This window comes from Musca domestica, unplaced genomic scaffold (genome assembly GCF_030504385.1).
Source record: "Musca domestica strain aabys unplaced genomic scaffold, Musca_domestica.polishedcontigs.V.1.1 16, whole genome shotgun sequence".
Taxonomy (NCBI): domain Eukaryota; kingdom Metazoa; phylum Arthropoda; class Insecta; order Diptera; family Muscidae; genus Musca; species Musca domestica.
This window is the reverse complement of record NW_026712219.1, coordinates 9,932,377-9,954,946: the sequence shown is the minus strand read 5'-3', so window position 1 is coordinate 9,954,946 and position 22,570 is coordinate 9,932,377. Positions and strand designations below refer to the sequence as shown.

The following is a 22,570-nucleotide window of genomic DNA, read 5'->3' as shown; positions in this document are numbered from 1 at the left end:
GGGAAGCGCGTGACTGTTTTATTGGCAGTTTGAAGGCCATAATTCGTGTCAAAGGTGACCAAATCCGTTAAAAGTTCTGTTAAGATTTTAAAAATACCGAATATAGCCGTTATATTGGGGTCTACATAGGCATTGTTTGTCATAAGCCATTACCATATTCAAATTCGAAACGTGAAATAAACGGTGAATAATGTAGCTAAAATCATCAAAATATCGTATATAAGAAGGTACCGTTATATCGGAGCTGTGCGAAGACCTTGACCAGCATAGACAATTTTCTGTCACAGGCTGTAGTATCCATTACGAACTTCAAATACGACATCTCAAACAATTTCGGTGGGTTTTGTCAAAAAACTCGTCAAAATACCAAATAGGGGGAGGTACTGATGTTTGGGGCCTATACGAAGGCGTGGACCTGCACATACAGTTTTCTGTCATAGGCTGCAGTATCCATTACGAACTTCAAATGCCAAAATTTGAATCAATTCCGGTGAATAATGTCGCTAAAATCATCAAAAAAAAAAACGAATATCGGGAGGTACCGTTATATGGGGGCTATACGAAAATGTAGACCTGCACCGACAATTTCTCGGGCTTTATCATCCATTTGGAACTTCAAATACCAAATTTGAAACAATTCCGGTGAATAATGTCGCTAAAATCATCAAAATACCGAATATCGGGAGGTACCGTTATATGGGGGCTATATGAAAACGTGGACCTACATGGCCCATAACGTAACTAACCTACTGCTAAAATAAACATGTATGTAAAATTGTAGCCTTCTATCTCAATTCGTTCGAAAGATAGTGTGATTACAACAGATAGACAGGCGGACTGACAGACAGACGAACATCGCTAAATCGACACAGAATTTTACGCTGATCCAGAATATATATACTTCGTACGGTCTATTTTGAATATTTCGAGGAGTTACAAACGGAATGACAACACTACATGGAATGGTGGAGGGTATAAAAATAGTTGTCATCGACCCCTGTTTGATACAACGATACGAAACATGACTTCATACAACTTCCAACCATTTCGAACACTCTACAATCAAACATCCGTTTAACGAGCAAACGCTCATTCAAAGTTCTTAGTTGAGAATATTTAATTCATATCATCTGCTGATTGTTAAGTTCTACAACAAAAACTACAACAACAGCAACAAGAAAACTTGTTACCATTCTAATGATGCTCAACATCATAATTATGATTCCCAACTGGTTGACTACCGGCTTAAACTAAAACAATGAAGCAGGTATGTTTGAAGAAGCTTCCCGTTTGCATACTACTACTACTGTGTTGCTTACTGCTGCCGGCCCAAAACAGGAAATCTATAATTTTCACAAAAGCAAAAAATAAAACAAACAAAATATTCTTCTCCTAGGGCAAAGTGCCAATAAACGCTAAACAGTAGAACTCGCATAGAAATCAAACAGGATGTTATGTGATTTAATAAGGTGGTGATAGGTAGATGAGATTACCTCGAGTAATGATATAATTTTTTGTCTCACCGTTTTTTGTTTTTGTTAAAAATGATATCACTTCCATTGTTTTTGTTTGTTTGGAAGAAATATTCTTTACAGCCATTACCTTAAAAAAAAAAACATTTTAATTTTTTTTTTTTGGCTGGAGTACAATGTTCTCTCTCCCAAAAAAAAAACTTTAATTAGTTGTTATCGTAATAAGATTAGTGTTCATTAGACGTTGAGGTTTGAGGCAACAACAATTCATTAGCCAAATTTTGACTGAGTGAATAGCAGTTGGCGAAAAGCAAACATTTTTGGAATTTATAATTTTGTGGTGGTGGTGGAGGTATTAGTAGCAGTGCCAAGCTATTGAATAATTTGATATGAGTTGGCGTAGAAATGTTAAAAAATATTTGCATGAGTAGTCCAATTGGAATGTCTTTGGAAAACTATTCTGCGGCATGCGAAAGTCATTTGGCTGCCAATGGTGCCATGTTAATAGCATCTGACATAAAATAGAGGGTGTATTTAAGTTTGTCATTCCGTTTGTAAAGCCTCGATATATTCGATGGCGAGAGTTTGCATTTTTGTAAATCAAAAGAATTGGGGGCTATGGATGCTTTTCCATGCCTTCAGACTGCAACAGAAGTGGAGTTCCTGATCCAATAATAGATGTCTGCATTTGTATTTTTTTAAAGGGTTAGATAAAGAAACTGCAATAAAGTCAAACCCCATAACTTTAATTTTTTTTAATTTTATTAAATGAAAGCAAAAAATGTCGGAAATAGCATCAAATTTTAGAATAAGTTTAAATTTGTTCGAATTGGTCACCTTTGGCACGAATTATGGCCTTCAGACGGCCAATGAAACCGTCACACGCTGCCCGAATGTTGCTCTGCGTATAGAATATTTTCAAGTTAATTTTCGGCATTTATTCTGATGGTCGACTGATGGTCGATTAATACGAGCGGAGAACGTCCATCGGCTGTTATGGCGGCCCACAACATCACCATGGCCGGCTATTGAGTTCTGATGACCAACCGAAGGTGAACATTTTCAGCTGAACTCTTTGACAAGTAAACACGATCATTTTGTTTGTTTTCAAACTGCTGAACAACGAATGTTTTCTCATCGGAGAAAACCAAATTCGGCAGTTTACCACTTTCGGCCAAGCGAAGCAAATCTTTAGTTCGTTTAAGTCTATTTTCTTTCTGTTGCGGCGAAGCGCTTGCTAGAGGCGATCGACACTTTGCTTTCCAAAATACTTCGGACACAATAGTCCAACGGATTGGTATCCGGAGATTTTAGTGGTCATTGTACGCTGGATCTGAAGCGAGGAACCTCATTTTTTAACCATTCTTGGGTGACGCGTGCTGAGTCCTGTTAAAATGTCCAAGGTTGTTATTGCTTGAGTTCTGGTGGCTAACAGAAGGTGCACATTTTCAGCTGACCTCTTTTGCAAGAAAACACGATCATTTCATTTGTTTACAAACTGCTGCACAGCGAATGTTTTCTCATCGGAGAAAACGAAATTCGGCAGTTTACCACTTTCGGTCAAGCGAAGCAATCTTTAGCTCTTTTGAGTCTATTTTCTTTATGTTGCGGTGTAAGTTCTTGCACGTTTTGAATGACTTTCAATGGCTTTACCCCGAGCTCATTTTTTAATATTTACCGAATGGAATATTGCGATATGTTCAGCTCACGATAGCCCCTTGTGTTTTTCCAGCCAATTATAAAGAGATCACACTATCACGCTTGAATTCCGTCACAAATAACTTTTTTTCTGGAAAATTCTCACCAAAATGGTTTTGTACGCTTTTAGACTATATAATGAGCTGTTACTGGAATAATTTTCACAGATGTCGGACGAGTGGCTTAGAAATGACAGCAGTCTGAAGTTGGTTGCAGTTTTTCCATTTCTCCCTATATGTTCTCGACAAGCTCCTAACTATGGATTTGTGTTGTGTGTTTCCATATGAGAAAAACTTGTAAAGGGTTTTAATTTTTTTCGGCAGAACTGCGGGTAGGATCTTACAGGCTACGAAATTATATTTGTTGCCAAGAAAATAAAAAATCTGAATTTTATTATTTTTAGACATTTTTTATCAACTCCGAGGTATTACCTTAAATATTGACCCACTTACCATTTAACAAAAATTAAAAAAAAATATATATTTTAGAAAACAACAACAATTTTCAGCCTTCCGTGTCTTAGTATGCCCTCCACCATGGCTATATCAGGTCTTATTTTTCATTTCCTGTATTTATTGTTTACTTAAAGAAATTATTTATTTTTTTGTTAATATTTTGACTTTATCAACAAAAATTATTATTTGTAAATTTGTTCTTTGTTGTCGCAAGATAACAATAAATATCGTTTTTATTTTTTTTATTATTTTTTTTTATTAAATTTTGTGTGTGTGTGTGGTGGCCGCGTATGAAAGTGAAATTTGTTGTTTTTCCAACGGTTTGACTTCCGTTTGGATAAGAGCCAGGTCTGCTACACCCACGACCAATGGCGATTGGTTATTGGGAAACAGTGACTGCATTTCATGAAGTTCCAAATTTCCAGGGAACCGAAAACATGCAGTGCAGTCTCATTGTGGGTATTAAAATAGCTTAGTCTTCTTTTGATAATTATAAACTCTTCTTGTGATGACCAAAAGACCTACAACATTTAAGTAAAATATTTACATTTATTTAAGAGTATTGCCATCATCACCGCTCTTCTTTTCTTTTTCAATGAAGACATCAAGTTTTTTCCTTTAAAAATGTTTATCAGCTTTGTTGGTGTGGCTGTTTATAAAATTTCAACACTTTTCTTGGATTTTGTTGAACGATGAGAAAGCAAATCAATTTTTTTGGATTTGTTTTGTTTCACTTCAATTTCATTGTTTATACTTTGATTACCGAAAATGCTGCCTCCTTACAGCAACACAACATGTTCGAAAGACAAGTTGTTTACCCCCATTTGTGGTGGTGTTGTGGGCATTAAGTAAATACTTCAAATTATTGCTTCTAAAGAAAGAATCAAACTTTAAAATATACAACAAATCATTGATTTTATGCCTAAGTGTCCTATACTCGATTTTTTAATTTTTGATATATATATTACTTGTAAGATATGTTATTTCCGAATTATTAGTCAGATTTCCTATACCGGCTCTAGTTTTTAAGCTACCCATATGTTTATATTGTTATGAATAGTTTGATAATTTAAAAATTTTAAAATGTATTTAAAATATCGGAATATAATTTTTTGATCTACAACTATTTATACAGGGTGAGATGAAAAAACTGCAATCAACTTCAGACTGCTGTCATTTCTAAGCCACTAGTCCGACCGCTATTAAAATTATTCCAGTGACAGCTTGTTATACTGTTTACAAGCCTACAAAAGCATTTTGGTGATAATTTTCCAGAAAAACAGTTATTCGTAATGGAGTTCAAGCGTGATAGTGTGATTTCCTTATATTTGGCTGGAAAACCACAAGTGGTTATCGTTAGAGCACACCAACATTTAAATGTGAATAAATTTTTTATGGCTCGTACCATCGCTCGTTAGCGTGATACTGGTAGCGTAGCCCGGCGTCAAGGAAGTGGACGGAAGAAAACGGGAACATCAGCAGAAATGGTTCGAAAAATTAAGAAGCGACTTGATCGAAACCCGCGTCGCAGTGGCCGAAAAATGGCTCGGGAGCTGAACATATCGCAATATTCCATTCGGTAAATATTGAAAAATGAGCTCGGAGTAAAGCCATTGAAATTCCAAAAAGTGCAAGAACTTACACCGCAACAGAAAGAAAATAGACTCAAATGGGCTAAAGAGTTGCTTCGCTTGGCCGAAAGTGGTTAACTGCCGAATTTGGTTTTCTCCGATGAGAGAACATTCTGTGTTCAGCAGTTTGTAAACAAACAAAATGATCGTGTTTTCGTGCCAAACAAGTCAGCTGAAAATGTGCACCTTCGGTTGGCCACCAGAGCACGAGCGCCGGCCATGGTAATGGTGTGGGCCGCCATAACAGTTTTCTGAAGGGTGTTATAAAGCCTTGGGCACCCAAACATTTTAGTCGAAGACCTTGGACATTCCTATAGGACTCAGCGAACGTCACCAAGGAATAGTTAAGAAATGAGGTTCCTCGCTTCATTTTCAGCTCACAATGGCCACCAAATTCTCCGGATACCAATCCGTTGAACTATTGTGTCTGGAGTATTTTGGAAAGCAAGGTTGGCACTAAAAAAATCCTAATTGTCGATCACCTCAAGCAAAATACCGCAGAGCAACATTCGGGCAGCGTGTGACGGTTTCATGGGCCGTTTGAATTCGTGCCAAAGGTGACCAATTCGAACAAATCTAAACTTATTCCAAATTTTGATGCTATTTCCGACATTTTTTTTCTTTCATTCAATAAAACAAAAAAAAAAAAAATCTAAAAATGACTTTGTTACAGTTTTTTTTTATCTCACCCTGTATTTGTACGAAAAGTACAGAATGATACTACATTTTGTATGAGGTGATGGGATAAAGGTAATATTCTGAAATATGATATATAGTTTACTTACGGTATCTGTATTTAAAATTTGGCTGTGCTTTGGAAAATGCGTCCTTTATTTACACAAAAATTACAAAATGGTACTAAATTTCGTGTAGGGTGATGCGATAGAGCTGGAATCCTTAAATTTGATGTAGATGTCACAGTTGATGTCTGTGGTTAGGATATGTAGGTGGTTTTGGTAATGCGTACCATATTTTTACGAAAATTACAAAATAGTACTATATTTGGTACCGGGCGAAAGAATAGAGCTGAAATTTGATTAGATGTCATTGTTTGTGTCTGTGGTTAAAATATGGAGGTGGTTTGGGAAATGTGTACTATAATTGTATGAAAATTACTAAATATTACTCAATTTCGTATTGGACGAATGAATAGAGCTGGAACGCCGAAATTTTAAATTGAGCCCTCTGTTGGTATCTGGGTTTGAGATTTAGAGGTGGTCTTGGAAGTGTGTACAATAATTGTTCGAAAAGTACTAAATAGTACTCAATTTGGTATTGGGTGAAGGACTATAGATTAAATCCTGAAATTTGATACAGATGTCGCTGTTATTATCTAAGGTTGAGATTTAGAGGTGGTTTCGGAAATTTGTACTGTAATTGTTCGAAAAGTACTAAATTTCGTATTGAGTAAAGGATAGATCTTTAAATTTGATATTGTGGTCCTTCTTTAAATCTGGAATTGAGCTATGGACGTGGTTTTTGGTAATGTGCACAATAATTGTTCGAAAAGTACTGAGTGGTACTAAATTTGGTACTAAGTGAAGGGATAGGGCTGGAATCCTCAAATTTAATATTGTGGTCTCTATTGACATCTAGAATTGAGCTATGGATGTGGTTTTGGAAATGTGTATTATAATTTTTAGAAAAGTTCTAAATGGTACTAATTATAGGATCACTGTTGGTATTTTCGATGGAGAGATATAGATTGTTTTGGATATGCGTACTAAATGTTACAAAAACTTTTGAAGATGTTGCGCAATTGCGACAGAAAAGGGGTTTTGGGCTGTATTGAAAAAGTATGGTTTTAGGAACTGTCCTACATTTTTTTCTAAACGGCACATCCCTAAATTTTCCAGCGATAGTTACCATATAATTTCTAACAATTTAAGTTACAAATATGATATAAATTTTAGCCAGCTACAAATATTTACACCTTGAAACTCATTTTCTTCAAACAGATAAATTGCGTATGGAACACTTAAGCACGATATCGACCAAATGCAGCACAAGAGGGGCATTGTGTTTCATCTAGGATGAGTCAATCATCATAAAAGTGGCAAAATTAAATGCAAGGGTTGCCTGCTTGAGATTGGAGATGCTTAGAATTTAATTTTAAAAGTGTTGGGTTTTATTAGGATGAAATGCATAAAGAACCCCAAATATTTCCATACAAATGGAGAAGTTTTATAATAAATTTCAAAAAAAAAAAAAATAAATTTATTAGAGTAATATTAAAACTTTCAGGTTCCTTTACGACAAGGAAATTCCCTCAAAATTAATACTTTTAATTTAGTAGTTCCTAGAAACAAGATATGACACATATAAAATTTGACCAAAAACTTATTTCTTCCCATTATTTTTTGTTTCTGTTTCAAAATCGTTATTCTCTTAATTACTCCAGTACCTTGCAGTGACATAGTGACAAGTGCTAATTGAATACAGAGAAAACAACGCGAAAACGTGTCTAAATTTCTAATTGTATTATTATTTTCCGCAACTGACCACCATTCCCCACCTCCTTCCACCTTAGTTAATTTATTACCATTTAAATACATTTGTTTATCGACCATATTTCGAATGCAATGACAAAACAAAATTGTTTCATTATTTACGGAAGACAATTGGCAATAATTCGCCAGTCGTGTTTTTTCCAAGGTAGAACAATGTTAACCGCCAGTGATTTATATGGGAAATTTTTGTTGTTGTTGTTTTGCACTCATCTTGCAATCTTATCTGTCTGTAAACAATGGCAACAACTTAAATAAACATTGCAAAAATTGCAATGAGGTGGAGGTAGGGGGTGTCTGTGTGTCGTGTGGAAAATACTTATCCAATTAAGTTGGCTGTTATCTAAAATGTGATAAGAACATGAACTATCATCGTTTAACTGAGATCTCAAGATTGATGGGGGATCTTTTTTCAAACATTCTGTAGATAAGAGATTCTGTAGAGATCTCCTAAATTGTAATAGATTGCCTATGCGTACCCATAGTAGACCTTTCATAGCTTAGAAGGAAGTCTTTTCACATTCTTCGGTAGCAAAAAAGATAATTTCCTCTACAGCTAGAAATCACTTTTTCGGGTTCTAGAGATATTCCATGGATAGAAGAACTTGGGAAACCTCTCTTTTGTTTGCTATAGATAAAAGACTTTTCACAGGTCTCCTATAAATGGAAGATCTTTTACAGGTTCTATGTGAAAAAAAGAACTCTCACATGACCTCCCCAGCAAGAAAGGGGTTTTCCGGCCGTCAACGAGTTTTTCTTAAAAATACTTTTGGCAACATTTTACAAAAATAAATAGTTTTGAATGCCTTTGACAGGTGTTATTCGAAAAAAAACCTTTTATTTGTATGAAGATCTACTATAGGTTTTCCAATGGAATCGAGGACTACTAGAGGTATACTATGAATAGAAAAAATTTGCAGAGATCTTCTGTGGAAGAAATACCTTCTAAACGTCTTCTGTCATAGAAGGTCTTTTAAAGGTTGAGGCTTTCTACAGGTCTCCTAGGTATAGACTACTGTTTTCTATAGAACTAAGACCTTTATGGATTGAAGCCCATTTATACGTTTTTCATGATAAAAAAAAACTTTTGCAGATCTTCAATAGATAAAAGTCCCTCTATAGGTCTCAAATGGGTCTCCAGAGAAAATTCGAACTAAGAGCCTCTACAGACCTTTATGGATTCAAGCCCATTTATACATTTTTCATAATGAAAAAAAAACTTTTTAGATCTTCAATAGATAAAAGTCCTTCCATAGGCCTCAAATGGGCCTCCAGAGAAAATTCGTAAAAACTCCTGGTATCCCTTGGAAAAAACCAAAAAATTTAAAATACGCAATTATTCTTCTGAATAAGTCTGTCGAAGTTCTTTACAATTTCTTTTCAAAATCACGATTTTCAAAATATTCTTAAAAAATTCAAGATTTGGAGATCTTCTGTGGTAGGAATACCTTCTAAACTTCTTCTATGATAGTAGATCTTTCATAAGTTGAGGCTTGTTTGAGGTGATCGACACTTTGGTAATTTTTAGTGCCAACCTAGCTTTCCAAAATACTCCTGACACAATAGTCCAACGGATTGGTATCCGGAGATTTTGTAACTATTGTGCGATGGAAATGAAGCGAGGAACCTAATTTTTTAACCATTCTTGGGTGGCGCGTGCTGAGTGCGATGGTGCTGAGTCCTGTTGGAATGTCCACGGTCTGCGGCCAAAATGTTTGCGTGCCCAATGCTTTAATATACCATCGAGAATATTTTCGTTATAATATTTGGCATTTATTCTGATGCCACGATCGATTAATACGAGCGGAGAGCGACCATCGGCTGTTATGGCGGCCCACACCATCATCATCATGGTTGGCGCTTGAGTTCTGGTGGCCAACCGAAGGTGCACATTTTCAGCTGACTTCTTTGGCAAGTAAACACGATCATTTTTTACAAACTGCTGGACAACGAATGTTTTTCCATAGAAGAAAACCAAATTCGGCAGTTTACTACTTTCGGCCAAGCGAAGAAACTCTTTAGCTCTTTTGGGTCTATTTTCTTTAAATCGAAAATATTCCTGAATATCTAAAATTATGTTATGAATTTATTTTCAAATCCATATCTATTGCTCTGCGTTCTTCAGTTATACCCTCCACCATAGTATGGAGGGTACATTAAGTTTGTGATTCCGTTTGTAACACCCCCCACAAAGTACATATATTCTTGATCAGCGTAAAATTCTTTGTCGATTTAACGATGTCCGTCCGTCTGACCGTCTGTGGATTGATAAAACTTTACTCAAATGTTTGTAGGTCCAGGTTTAGGTATAACGGTACCTCCCGATATTCGGCATTTTGATGATTTTAGCGACATTATTCACCGGAATTGTTTCAAATTTTGTATTTGATGTTCGTAATGGATGCTACAGCCAGATTGTCTGTACAGGTTCACGTCTTCGTGTAACCTCCATATAACGATACCTCCCATTATTCGGTATTTTGATGATTTTAGCGACATTATTCACCGGAATTGTTTCAAATTTATCATTTTAAGTTCGTAACGGAGACTACAGCCTATGACAGAAAATTGTCTATGCCGGTCCACGTCGTCGTATAGACCCTACATTTGGTATTTTTAAGATTTTAACAGAATTTTTAACGGATTTTATTGTTTTTGAGAATTGCCTAATTCGTTCGAAATGGTGGAGGGTATTCAAAGTTCGGCTCGGCCGAACTTACAGCTTTTTTACTTGTTTTTTTTAAAACACAACTATAGTTTTAATATTTCCAAATAATAGCTGCAAAGCAATCGCAGCTCCAGCTTTTCTAAAAATAGATTTTTTTTTTTAATTTTCAAGATTTAGTACTTAAATGCAAATTTTAATAAAAAAAGACCAACATCCTTGTCATATTTTTTAAATTATTAAAAATTATGAACATTAATAAATTTTCTTGATATTGTTCTATGAGTAATTCATTACCGTGAATTTTTAATATTTACCTCATAATGTGTTTAATAAAAAAAAAAAACAACAAAAACAATGCTGCAGAGCGTAAAGACCGGCATTTGTCATAATAAAAATGTTAATTTATAGTCAAGGTTTAGAGCTCCATTGTTTCACATGGCAGATGGCTACTTTGAATGTTGTTGTTGCTGCTGTTGTCCGAAAAAGATCGATATTGAAAAAATGTTGATAGATATTGAACTGGTTTCGAAAACAAAAAATAAAGAATCAAAACAGAAAAAATAATATCAAATCAAATTAATTGAAATTCGTAAAGATAATGAAGTGTAAGAGGGGTTGGGGTGATATTCAAAGAATTGAAACCTCATGGCGTTGTTGATGTTGAATTTTTAGTTTGGAATTCAAGATCAGAGAGTGTTAAGCAAAAAACAACCAGCCACAAGGAAAACAAACAGACAAACGTAGAGTTTTGAAATTTTATTCTGTGCAAAATTTACAAAACCTGGGTTGGGCCCACAAAATGTTGGCATTCAAAACAGCTCGCTTGATCGCGCTTGCACACACACACACACACACACTCACCACATAGTAAATTAATTTCTTGGAATGACTGGCCGGAGTAGGGTTTGTGTGTTTGCCAACAATTAACCCGCCAGCCAACCAGTGAGCTATCTGACTGTTTTAAAAATCTTGCGGCATAGCTGAGAATTCAAAATTCTTGAAATATCATTGGAAGCCGCATGTCACAATGGCCAAGACTGACAGACAATTCCATGTCAGCGAATTCAAATGATTATCAATTGAGTTTGTCATCGATCAAATGGGATTATGTGGAATACCAAAATAATTTTGCAAAAAAAAAAAAAAAAAAAAAATCCTCGATTTTTTTTTCAATAAAATATTCAGAGTATTTTTTTTAGTTGTTTCAGAAAAGAGTAATTAAGGAGTTCAGTGATTCACTGCCACAATTTCAAGCGGAAGGTCATCTCAATTGAAGTTGGATTTCTTTATTCAAATCTTCACTCCAATTGGCAATTCAATTAAATGTTCTTTGTTTGATTTTCATTCATAAACGACAGTCTTCCCCACCTCCCACACTTCAAATCGAATGCAAACTGTCAATTGACATTTAAAACTCAATAAATAATACAAAGACAGGCAATTTGCATCGTAAAATGAGCAGATTCATTCTGTATCTTGGAATTATTATCTGGTGTTTACTTAAACTCAGTTTTATTACATCGTTGGCAGTGTGTCAGATTTGTTAATCTGTCTGTCTTGCCTGAGACGTTCTGAATTTTTATATTTATTTAATTTTATATTTCCAAACAACCTTGACAAATATGTCAACTGTTCGTTGGGTTGGTTGGTTTGTTGGGAGGAAGGTTATGACAATAAAACCCCCACAACCAGCTTATTTGCATTGGACGAGTGTGTGTACGTGTGATTGTTTTAAATAATTCAAATTTTGAAAATATGACAGAGTATTTACCAAATAAATGCAAATATTTAATGACAACTTGACTTGAACAAAATAAACATGAAGAGTTAGGTATGTTGAGTAAATTTAGAACAGGTAATGGGTTGAATTTTATAGGGGTAATTTTTTATGCCCTCCACCATCCATAGTATGGGGTGTATACTAAGTTCGTCATTCCGTTTGTAACTCATCGAAATAATAATTTTAGACAACAAAGTATTTATATATTCATGAACAGTGTAAAATTTTAAGACGATTTAGCCCTGTCCGGACGTCCCTCTGTCCGATTGTTGCAATCACGCTACAGTCAAAAAGAATTAAGATAGGAAGCTAAAATTTTGCACAGTTGTTGCAGAATGGTCCTATCTTTTGTCTGCTGGCAGGTCAAGTTCGAAAATGGGCTATATCGGTCCAGGATATCGTATATCCCCCATATAGCGGCACCGTCCGATATTCGGTATTTTTATGATTTTAACCACATTTTCCAATGGAATTGTCCGAAAATTCACACAAAGAGTTCCTTCTGAGCACAGAAATCGGTATTTTCATGATTTATGCGGCATTATTCACCGAAATTGTCTCAAATTTGGCATATAAAGTTCGGAACAGTTACTACAGCCTATGACACAAATTACTTATGCAGGAGCGGTATTTTCGGACGATATTTTTTGAAACCTTTCAAGTTTCTTCCAAGCTGATTTTTTTCCTTGTCGAAAGACGAAAAATGACTACAATTCAATAACTCCAAATAAATAAACTGGGCAATTCTAGAATTTAATCCAATTTTCCGCTTTTAGGCGGGAGGAAAAGAGCGATAGAGTAAAGTAACACAAATCCCTCTACTACCTAACCGTGGCATAAATGGTGCATACCTTCAGGCAATGCAGTTTAAGACAGCTGAGTAATACGAAAATTAGGAATCTGGAGACGGATCTAATAGGATTACAAGGAACGAACAGCTATCTTTTTTTAATTATTTTTTAAAAAGCAGTGACAACTCTAAAAGCCCAAGATAATCTCAAATTTGTTCCACATAACTGAATCTGGTTTCCCGTAAAAATCTGAGAGGAAGAAAGAAAAGGAGAGAGTACAAAAATATAAATTATAATCTATCCATAGGATGTATGGTGCATACTTTCGGGCGGTGGGTTAAGTCAAGCTGAATAATTGGCAAATAAAGCATGTAGCTTCCAAAAATTCTGTTGTGAGGCCTTATAGACTGCTAGTGAATGATCAGCTTATTTTAAATCCTTTGAACAGCTATTTTGTGCAGAAAGCAAATGTTTTCACAATTTTTCCAAATAAAGTCACAGTATACTGTTGTCGGCTGTTTTAAAAAAAAAAAATATATAAAATAATCCATATTAGGCTTAAAAAGCTTTATCTGGCTTATGGTTCCACTTAATTGAATGTGAAACAGAAAATCTAATCTAATCTAACCATAGCATGTGTAGTGCATACTTTTAGGCGATGAAGTTCAAATCAGCGGAAAAATTTTATGCCCTCCACCCCAAAATAAAATATGCAAAACCTCAAAATATTCCCGGAAGACCTCAAAAAAAATATTTATATTAATAATCGGTGCCAAGTTATATGTTGGTGCACACTTTTAGGCAATTTTGTTAAATTCATTTGAGTATTTGCCGAAGATGCCTTAATGTATTTATATTCAAGATCAGCTTAAAATTCTATGACTATTTGGCAATGTCCGTCCGCCCGCTACCTACTGAAACAGAATAGAGGTCATACGATTAAAGATAGAGCTTTGACAAATTTATACAGTCATTAATGTCATTGAAAACATAGTATATCGATCCACGTTGTTCCTGACTTTCGGAAATTTAAAGTTTTCGGTTTCACTAACAATTCCAAAAATATCAATACATTGATATCTATCTATTTACTTCTTTCAGTTTCCAAGGATTTTAAGAATTTCCACTCAAGAAACTGTGGCAACTCTTGTAGTTTAATCGTAGTTATCATTCTTTAATTGAACCGGTATTCTACTTTTTTGAGAGAGACGGAGAAAGCCAAAGAGAAAATAGCAACATGCATGTTGTATACTTTCAGGCTGATTTCAGCAGCTGAGTTATTGGTGAACTCACATTTTTTTGCTCTTAGCAGACAGTGAAAGAGAAAATACATTTTTCCATTGATATGTTGTCAAATTAATTATTTTAAAAAAGACATGTGTAAACTAAAAATGTAACTTTCCTAGAGGTAGAGGTAGAGATAGTGAGAGAAAATTATGTCATACCTTGGGTTTTGTATGCTTTTAGGCGTTCCAGTAACAGTCAGCTGAATAATTCTCATATTGCATTACATCAATATCTTTGCGATTTCTTATTTGGACTTAATAGATTGAATATCACGAAATATTCTCGTCTTAAAATTCTCTCACTCCCTCTCTTATCAAAAAATATTCCTTATTGTGGGAAACCAAAACTAATGTTACCTTCCCTCTTCCATAACTACTTAAACGTAATACTTTCCCAATAACTTCCGAATTTTTTTTCCCAATAACACTCCAATGATTTTTCCTCCATTGAAAAAATCTCATTATGAAAGTCAACATGACAGCAACAGCTACTTTAGGTTGTGTTCTGTTGAAATTCAAATGGAACAAAAATGTTAACCGTGTGAATTGCTCGAGACCGCAACAACATGTGTTAACTCAATTAGAAAATGGTTGTTAAATAATGTGTTTGTTTTAAACTTTGGTGGGGTTTCGAAAATAAATGAGTGGCTACAGTGGCAAAATGGGGGAGGGGACAAAATAAATAACAAATATTCTAATGTTAAGGCTGGGAGTAAATGAATTATGACATAGTCGTTTTAATTATAGTCATTATTAATTAATTTTTACTTGTGACTTTTGGAATGACAAACAGGGTTTTATGTTCTATTTAAAAGCCACTAATCTCTGGGAAAATTTCTTCCACAATTGGTCAAAAAAAGCAATTAACTATTTTATTCAAAATTGTTTGTCATTGTCTTATTGAACCTAGACACCGATATCTATTGTTCTAGTTTCATTATATCACCAAACCGTTAAGTTACCACCTGATCGCAACAAAAATCGTTTATTAATTTTTATTTGTTAAAAACATTTTGGGAATTGTACAAAATCAACACTCCAAATATTTAATAAGCACTTTTAAATTAGAATGTTAGTCATCCAGCGATCGACTAAAAAGACTAGTCACGCTATTTATAATCAAATAAATCGCGATAAATAAAATCAAAAAACTTGAAAATATGAAAGCAAAAACAAAGAGCACATACATATGTCATTGGCCATAAAATAGCCAATAAATTGTCATTATTGCTTGGCTATCTTTAAATAAATCTCATAAATGTTTGTATTCATTCATAAATTTCAATGAACGAAGAGAGAGATAATTTTTTTCCAATAGATTGGTAAATAATTGAAAATGTCAAAACAGCAATATTCGAATCTAAAAGAAAATCTTTGCGACAATTTAAAAAATTGGCAATCTTACGGTTAGCAGAGTGATAGTTACACTTTAAAGTCTTTTCACTGGGTTTCTAGATCGAACATCGTTAACATGTCTTTTATCTCGGAGGAAATTTTGGGATTAAGATTCCTTGGAATCAGTGAGTTTTAAGCATTAGTGTCTTTGGATATATTACAGATAAATACAGGGACAATATTGCTCGTAAATCTTAACCTTCAAGCGAGTCATCAAAGTGGCCATTTTGGTCCATTTTTGAAAAACTTGGTTAAAAACTCCCTTAAAATGATATCCTAGCAAGTCAAAATATTCTACAGAATTATTTTTTATAAAATGCTACTAAAGGTCCTAAAAGACGTCAAGGGTCTAAATCCTACCTAAACACCCGGAATTCATATATACTAAAAACACATTTTAGGGATAAAACCGTACTTAATGTGAGTTTATGTTAAAATATCCAACAAAGCATCATTTACAAAGGATGACGTCAAAGACAAAAATCTTCTACATCAAATTCCTCAATGAGTCGCCAAAGAAGAGGAATCTCTATTCCACTGCATATCAGAAACATATTTCCATTAATGTTCCCAAAAAAAAAAACGGAAAATTTTACCTAATTTTTTCGTTACATTTTTTCCTGCCTTTTTCGGTCTGAAGCCTTAAAGTAACATTAAATTTCGTTTTAAGTCGAAGGTTTCAAAAGAAGAAATATTCTGCACAAGATTTCATCGTAAATCTCAGAATAAACCATATGTCCAGATACAATAGATTTTAAGAAAATTACATTCGAAATTTATGTACTACAGGGTGAAATGAAAAAAATATACAACCAACTTCAGACTGCTGTCATTTCTAAGCCACTCGTACGACAGCTGTTAAAATTATTCCAGTGACAGCTCATTATATTGTTAACGAGAGTACAAAAGCATTTTGGTGAGAATTTTCCAGAAAAAACGTTATTCGTAATGGAATTCAAGCGTGATAGTATGATTTCTTTATATTTGGCTGGAAAGCCACAAGTGGCTATCGTTAGAGCACTCCAGCATTTAAATGTGAATAAATCTTTTGTGTCTCGTACCATCGCTCGTTACCGTGATACTGGCAGCGTAGTCCGACGTCAAGAAAGTGGATGGAAGAAAACACAACAGCAGCAGAAATGGTTTGAAAAGTAAAGAAACGAATTGATCGAAACCCGCCTCGCAGCGGAAAAATGGCTCGTGAGCTGAACATATCACAATATTCCATTCGGCAAATATTGAAAAAATGAGCTCGTGGTAAAGCCTTTGAAATTCCAAAAAGTACAAGAACTTACACCGCAACTGAAAGAAAATGGACTCAAAAGAGCTAAAGAGTTGCCTCATTTGGAAAGAGGTGAGCTGCCGAATTTGTTTTTCTCCGTCGATAAAATATTCGTTGTCCAGCAGTTTGTAAGCAAAAAAAAAAAAAAAAAAATGATCGTGTTTACTTGCCAACGAGGTCAGCTGAAAATTGTCATCTTCGGTTGGCCACCAGAACTCAAGCGCCGGCCATGGTGATGGTGTGGGCCGCAATAACAGCCGATGGTCGCTCTTCGCTAGTATTAATCGACTATGGCGTAAGAATAAATGCCGAATATTATCGCGAAAATATTCTGGAGGGTGTATTAAAGCCTTGGGTACGCAAACATTTTGGCCGCAGACCTTGGAGATTCCATCAGGACTCAGCACCATCGCACTCAGTCAGCACGCGCCACCCAAGAATGGTTTCAAAATGAGGTTCCTAGCTTGATTTCCAGTGCTGAATGGCCACCAAAATCTCCGGATACCAATCGGTTGGAGTATTGTGTCTGGAGTATTTTGGAAAGCATGGTTGGCACTAACAAATACGAAATGGGCCAAAATACCGCAGAGCAACATTCGGGCAACGTGTGACGGTTTCCTTGGCAGTTTGAAGACCATAATTCGTGCCAAAGGTAACCAATTCGAACAAGTCCAAACTTATTCTAAAAGTTGATGCTATTTCCGGCATTTTTTGCATTCATTCAATTAAAAATTTAAAAAAATGTAAAAATTATGGCGTTTGACTTTGTTGCAGTTTTTTTTATCTCAACCTGTATGCGTCTTGGTCCCGCACTGAAATTCTATAAAATACTATTTACATACTATAATAAAATGCTTAAAAACTGCCCCGACTTGAGGCCTTGGAGCCTCCTGGAAACTTTGGAGAGTTAACACTGGGATATTGTAATTATATATTTCTTCACAAATAAACATAGAACAATATTTAAACACAAATTATGTATAAATAATACAATTCAATTTGCATTATATTTTTTTTTCTGCAAACACAATTTAATTTATTCAAATTTTTTTCGCAAGATGTTAATAAATATTTACCATTATTTCCCCCGCTTACCTCCTTCGATGCTTCGACACAAGCATTTTTTGTGGTATGTCTAAACACCACAAAAAACAAGCGTACATTTTTTTATCAAATGTTGTTAAATTTTTTGTTGGTATGACTGCTTTAGAAAAAAAGTCAATGTATTTTTAAACGACATCGATGGTGGGTAACGTCATCCGCTGTTTTATATTCTCCCCCAACTTGAAAGCGTTTAGCCTTTGAGAAGGTCGTTTCATGCTTATCTTTTGAGTGTGTGAGTTTTATTTCATTGATAGTAGGTGGAGGAGGAGGAGATGGGGAGAGGTGCCGTGGAGTTTTGGGAGGAAAATAACACCATCAAAGCTCTGTTAATTGAAATAACATTATGATAGATATTTTTAGCGCTAAAGCTATAAAATGTTTTTAAAGCAATAACAACCATTGGGTAACTTTGATGATAAGCTGTTGTCACTTTAATTGAAGTGATGTTATAAATACGTAAAAGAGTTTTTTAAGAAGGTAATTAAATGCGAGGTGCAAGATATAAGGACAGGTGTCATTATATGGATTTTTCATAATAAAGGCAACTTGAGAGTCATTATTTGCACATCTATTGTAAGATATTCTTGATGATCCAAGCTCAAGAAATGAATGAAAGTCATTGACAGAGTCGACTATTTAACCAATATTTGTCTTAAAAATTAGAAATCTTAAGCTAAACGTGACTCCTTTTGTTTTACACATATCGATGTTTCTAAAAAAAAACAAAAAAAATATTCATTTTCTAATTGGGCGCCATATACGTCTATGGCAAATATTTAACAAATATTGACAGTACTTCCCAAAAAAAGAAAAAAAAATACATAAAACACATCTGCAAACAAACACCGATATTTATCCAAAAATTCTTTGGATAGTTGGTGTCATGCATGGACAAACACATGCAAATTAATTTCGGAGTAAATATTTGTTTAGCTGGTATTTTTGCGCCATGCATACATACATATCTCCATACAACCAGAGCTTTAGCGCTCTGGTGGCCAATTGACACCACACACATATTTTAAGTTTGGCGTCTTTAATTCTTTTTATTTCTGGAGAAGAAGTTTTGATGTTTTTCTGGTGGGGATTTTTTTCAAGATCTGACATTCTTTAATGGTCACATCTGTCTGTCTGTTTGTTTGTTTTTATTTTGCTTCTTTGTTTGTTTGTTGGTTTTTTCGCAAGCTATTTTACTTCCTTGTAATAAACCCTATCGTCTTTTTTTAAGCTGCCACAACATGAAATAATGTAAATCACTTTTAAGACATTTACTTATGTTCTTGGCTTTGGGCTGTTTTGAGATGTTCTCTCGCTTTTTTGGTTAATGACTTGCTGCCAGATTTTTTTTTATGTCGTAGGGAACATTGTAATTTTTTTTTTAAACTTAAGATATTTTTTGAAATTAAAAATGAAATTTAAATCCCTCGAAGCACAGCTCACAAATAAGACAGTGTGAAAGTTCTGACTTATGTGAATTCCAATGTTGTTAATTGCATGCAAATATTTTTTTGTGCTTGGGATTTAAATTTATGACGCTCTCTCTCTTTAATGGATACTCCAAGAAAAAGGTTAACGGTTTATATACACAGGGAGTTTTAAGAATGGATTAAGAAAAACTACTTAAATTTCAACTTGAAAATTTGTTTTGTAGGACAACATTATTCGGAAATTTTCTAGAAGAAAACCATAAACAATTTATATGGGAAAACATTGTCCGGATAACACTTTCTATCGGAAAACATAATCGGATAATAATTTCTAGAAGAAAACATTATACGGATGACATTTTTGATGCGAAAACTTTATGCGAATAATATATAGTAAGGATAACAAATTTTCCTACAATATTATCCGAATGACAATTTTCCTATAACAATTTTAAACGCATAAAAATTTGTCTATAAAAATATAATCTAAATACAATTGTCCGTATAAAAAAATTTACCGGATAAAAATGTTCCCATAACGATATTATCCGGATACAATTTTTCCCATGAAAATGTTACGGATAAAATTTTTCCCATGAAAATATTATCCGCATAAACTTTTTCCCATGAAAATATTACCCGGATAAAATTTTTCCTATGAAAATATTATCCAGATAAGATTTATCCCATGAAAATATTATACGTATAAAATTTTTCCTATGAAAATATTATCTGGATAAAATTTTTACTATGAAAATATTATCCGGATAAAATTTTTTCTATAAAAATATTAACCGGATAAAATTTTTTCTATAAAAATATTAACAGGATAACATTTTTTCTGTAAAAATATTATCCGGATAACAAATTTCCTATAAAAATAACGGAATAAAATGTTTTCTATGAAAATTTTCATAGAAGACACTTCATTGAGATACATTTTTTCCTATGAAAATCCTAACCAAATATTTTATTTCTATGAAAATCCTATCCGGATAAAAATTTTTTTATGAAAATACAATCCGGATAAAAAAATATTCTATAAAAATCCTATTCGGATAAAAAATTTCCTATGAAAATCCTATTCGGATAAAAAATTTCCTATGAAAATCCTATTCGGATAAAAAATGTCCTATGAAAATCCTATTCGGATAAAAAATTTCCTATGAAAATCCTATTCGGATAAAAAATTTCCTATGAAAATCCTATTCGGATAAAAAATTTCCTATGAAAATCCTATCCGGATAAATTTTTTCTATGAAAATCCAATCCGGATAAATTTTTTTCTATGAAAATCCTATCCGGATAAAATTTTTTCTATGAAAATCCTATCCGGATAAAATTTTTTCTATGAAAATCCTATCCGGATAAAATTTTTTCTATGAAAATCCTATCCGGATAAAATTTTTTCTATGAAAATCCTATCCGGATAAAACTTTTTCTATGAAAATCCTATCCGGATAAATTTTTTTCTATGAAAATCCTATCCGGATAAAATTTTTTCTATGCAAATCCAATCCGGATAAAATTTTTTCTATGAAAATCCTATCCGGATAAAATTTTTTCTATGAAAATCCTATCCGGATAAAATTTTTTCTATGAAAATCCTATCCGGATAAAATTTTTTCTATGAAAATCCTATCCGGATAAAATTTTTCTATGAAAATCCTATCCGGATAAAATTTTTTCTATGAAAATCCTATCCGGATAAAATTTTTTCTATGAAAATCCTATCCGGATAAAATTTTTTCTATGAAAATCCTATCCGGATAAAATTTTTTCTATGAAAATCCAATCCGGGAAAAATTTTTTCTATGAAAATTCTATCCGGATAAAATTTTTTCTATGAAAATCCTATCCGGATAAATTTTTTTTCTATGAAAATCCTATCCGGATAAAACTTTTTCTATGAAAATTCTATCCGGATAAATTTTTTTTTATGAAAATCGTATCCGGATAAAATTTTTTCCTATGAAAATCCTATCCGGATAAAATTAGAAAGTTGCCCAATATAATACATACACACATAAATCTCTCCCTCCTTTCCATTACATACAGACGCACTATTTTTTTACTCATAAATCCGTTATTAATGTTGTAATTGTATCTTTCTATCTATTTGCAGGTAAATATAACTGTAAAACATATTTATTTTACTCTGTCTGATGTTTTTTTCGTTTGGCCTGCCAACAATACAAACATAATTGCAAACCACATAAATCATGTTAACATCATGCATGCAACCAATATTCGGTTGTACAACATTAATAACGAACAAAACTGTCCGATAGGAAGAAGGCAGCGAACAGCATGCAGACCGAGAAGCCGATAGACACAGGCGGCAGTACACAAATTTGACCAGTCTAACCAAATAAAAAAATTATACCACAAGACTAGGAAAGCATCGGCAGCAACAGGTAATAAGTTTTTTCTTCTCCTCGGCGTTTGGACAAATACAACTTGATCAAAAACATTAACGGTAGGAAGAAAACAGGCAAAAAATCAAAAGTTTGGAATTTCTTTAACAAGCTCTAGCCATCGCCACAAGTGGAAGAGGACAAAAATGTCCACTCCCAAAAGAAAAAAACAATTTGAAATATTTACGAGAGGAAAAACAACAAATTTTCCGTCTACACTTGTTTTCATTAGGCAACCACCTAACCAACCTGCCCCAATGATTGCATTCTTTAGGCGACCTGTTGCGGTACCGAGTGTTTTATTTTTTCGGGGATTTTTCCTATTAAAACTCCATCACATTAGCGGTCCATGACGGTTGCACCTTTTGCTCTCGTGCATTTTTCAGCAATTTTTCTATGTTGCAGCACTAGCAGCAACAGGTTTCTTGAAATAATAAACGGGATTTTTACTTTTCGCAATAATGTGTTTGTTGTTTTTTTGTTCGATTTTTACTACGTTGCAACATTATCAGCAATAAAAGCACCACCACAAAATTTTCGCAACAATCTTGGTGCACTGCACTGCTCGCTTGCAACATCGACAACGCATTTATTAGGTAGGCAAAAACAACACATACACACACATCGGCGACCACTTCCACTGCCCCATTACCGTTA

General features: G+C 34.0%; 1 protein-coding gene across 7 annotated transcripts in view; it reads left to right on the top strand.

Moving 5' to 3' along the window:
* Positions 1–22,570, top strand: part of LOC101890318 (rho GTPase-activating protein conundrum) — a 249,626-nt gene that overhangs the window by 109,401 nt on the left and 117,655 nt on the right. The window contains exon 3 of one of the 7 annotated variants that reach the window (XM_059120047.1): positions 21,788–21,913. The exons of 5 other annotated variants lie outside the window; for them this stretch is intronic. The gene's annotated coding sequence lies outside the window, so the exon portion shown is untranslated. Of the gene's footprint in view, positions 1–21,621; positions 21,914–22,570 lie in introns of all 7 variants that reach the window. One more of the 7 variants, XM_059120046.1, reaches the window with a different exon arrangement.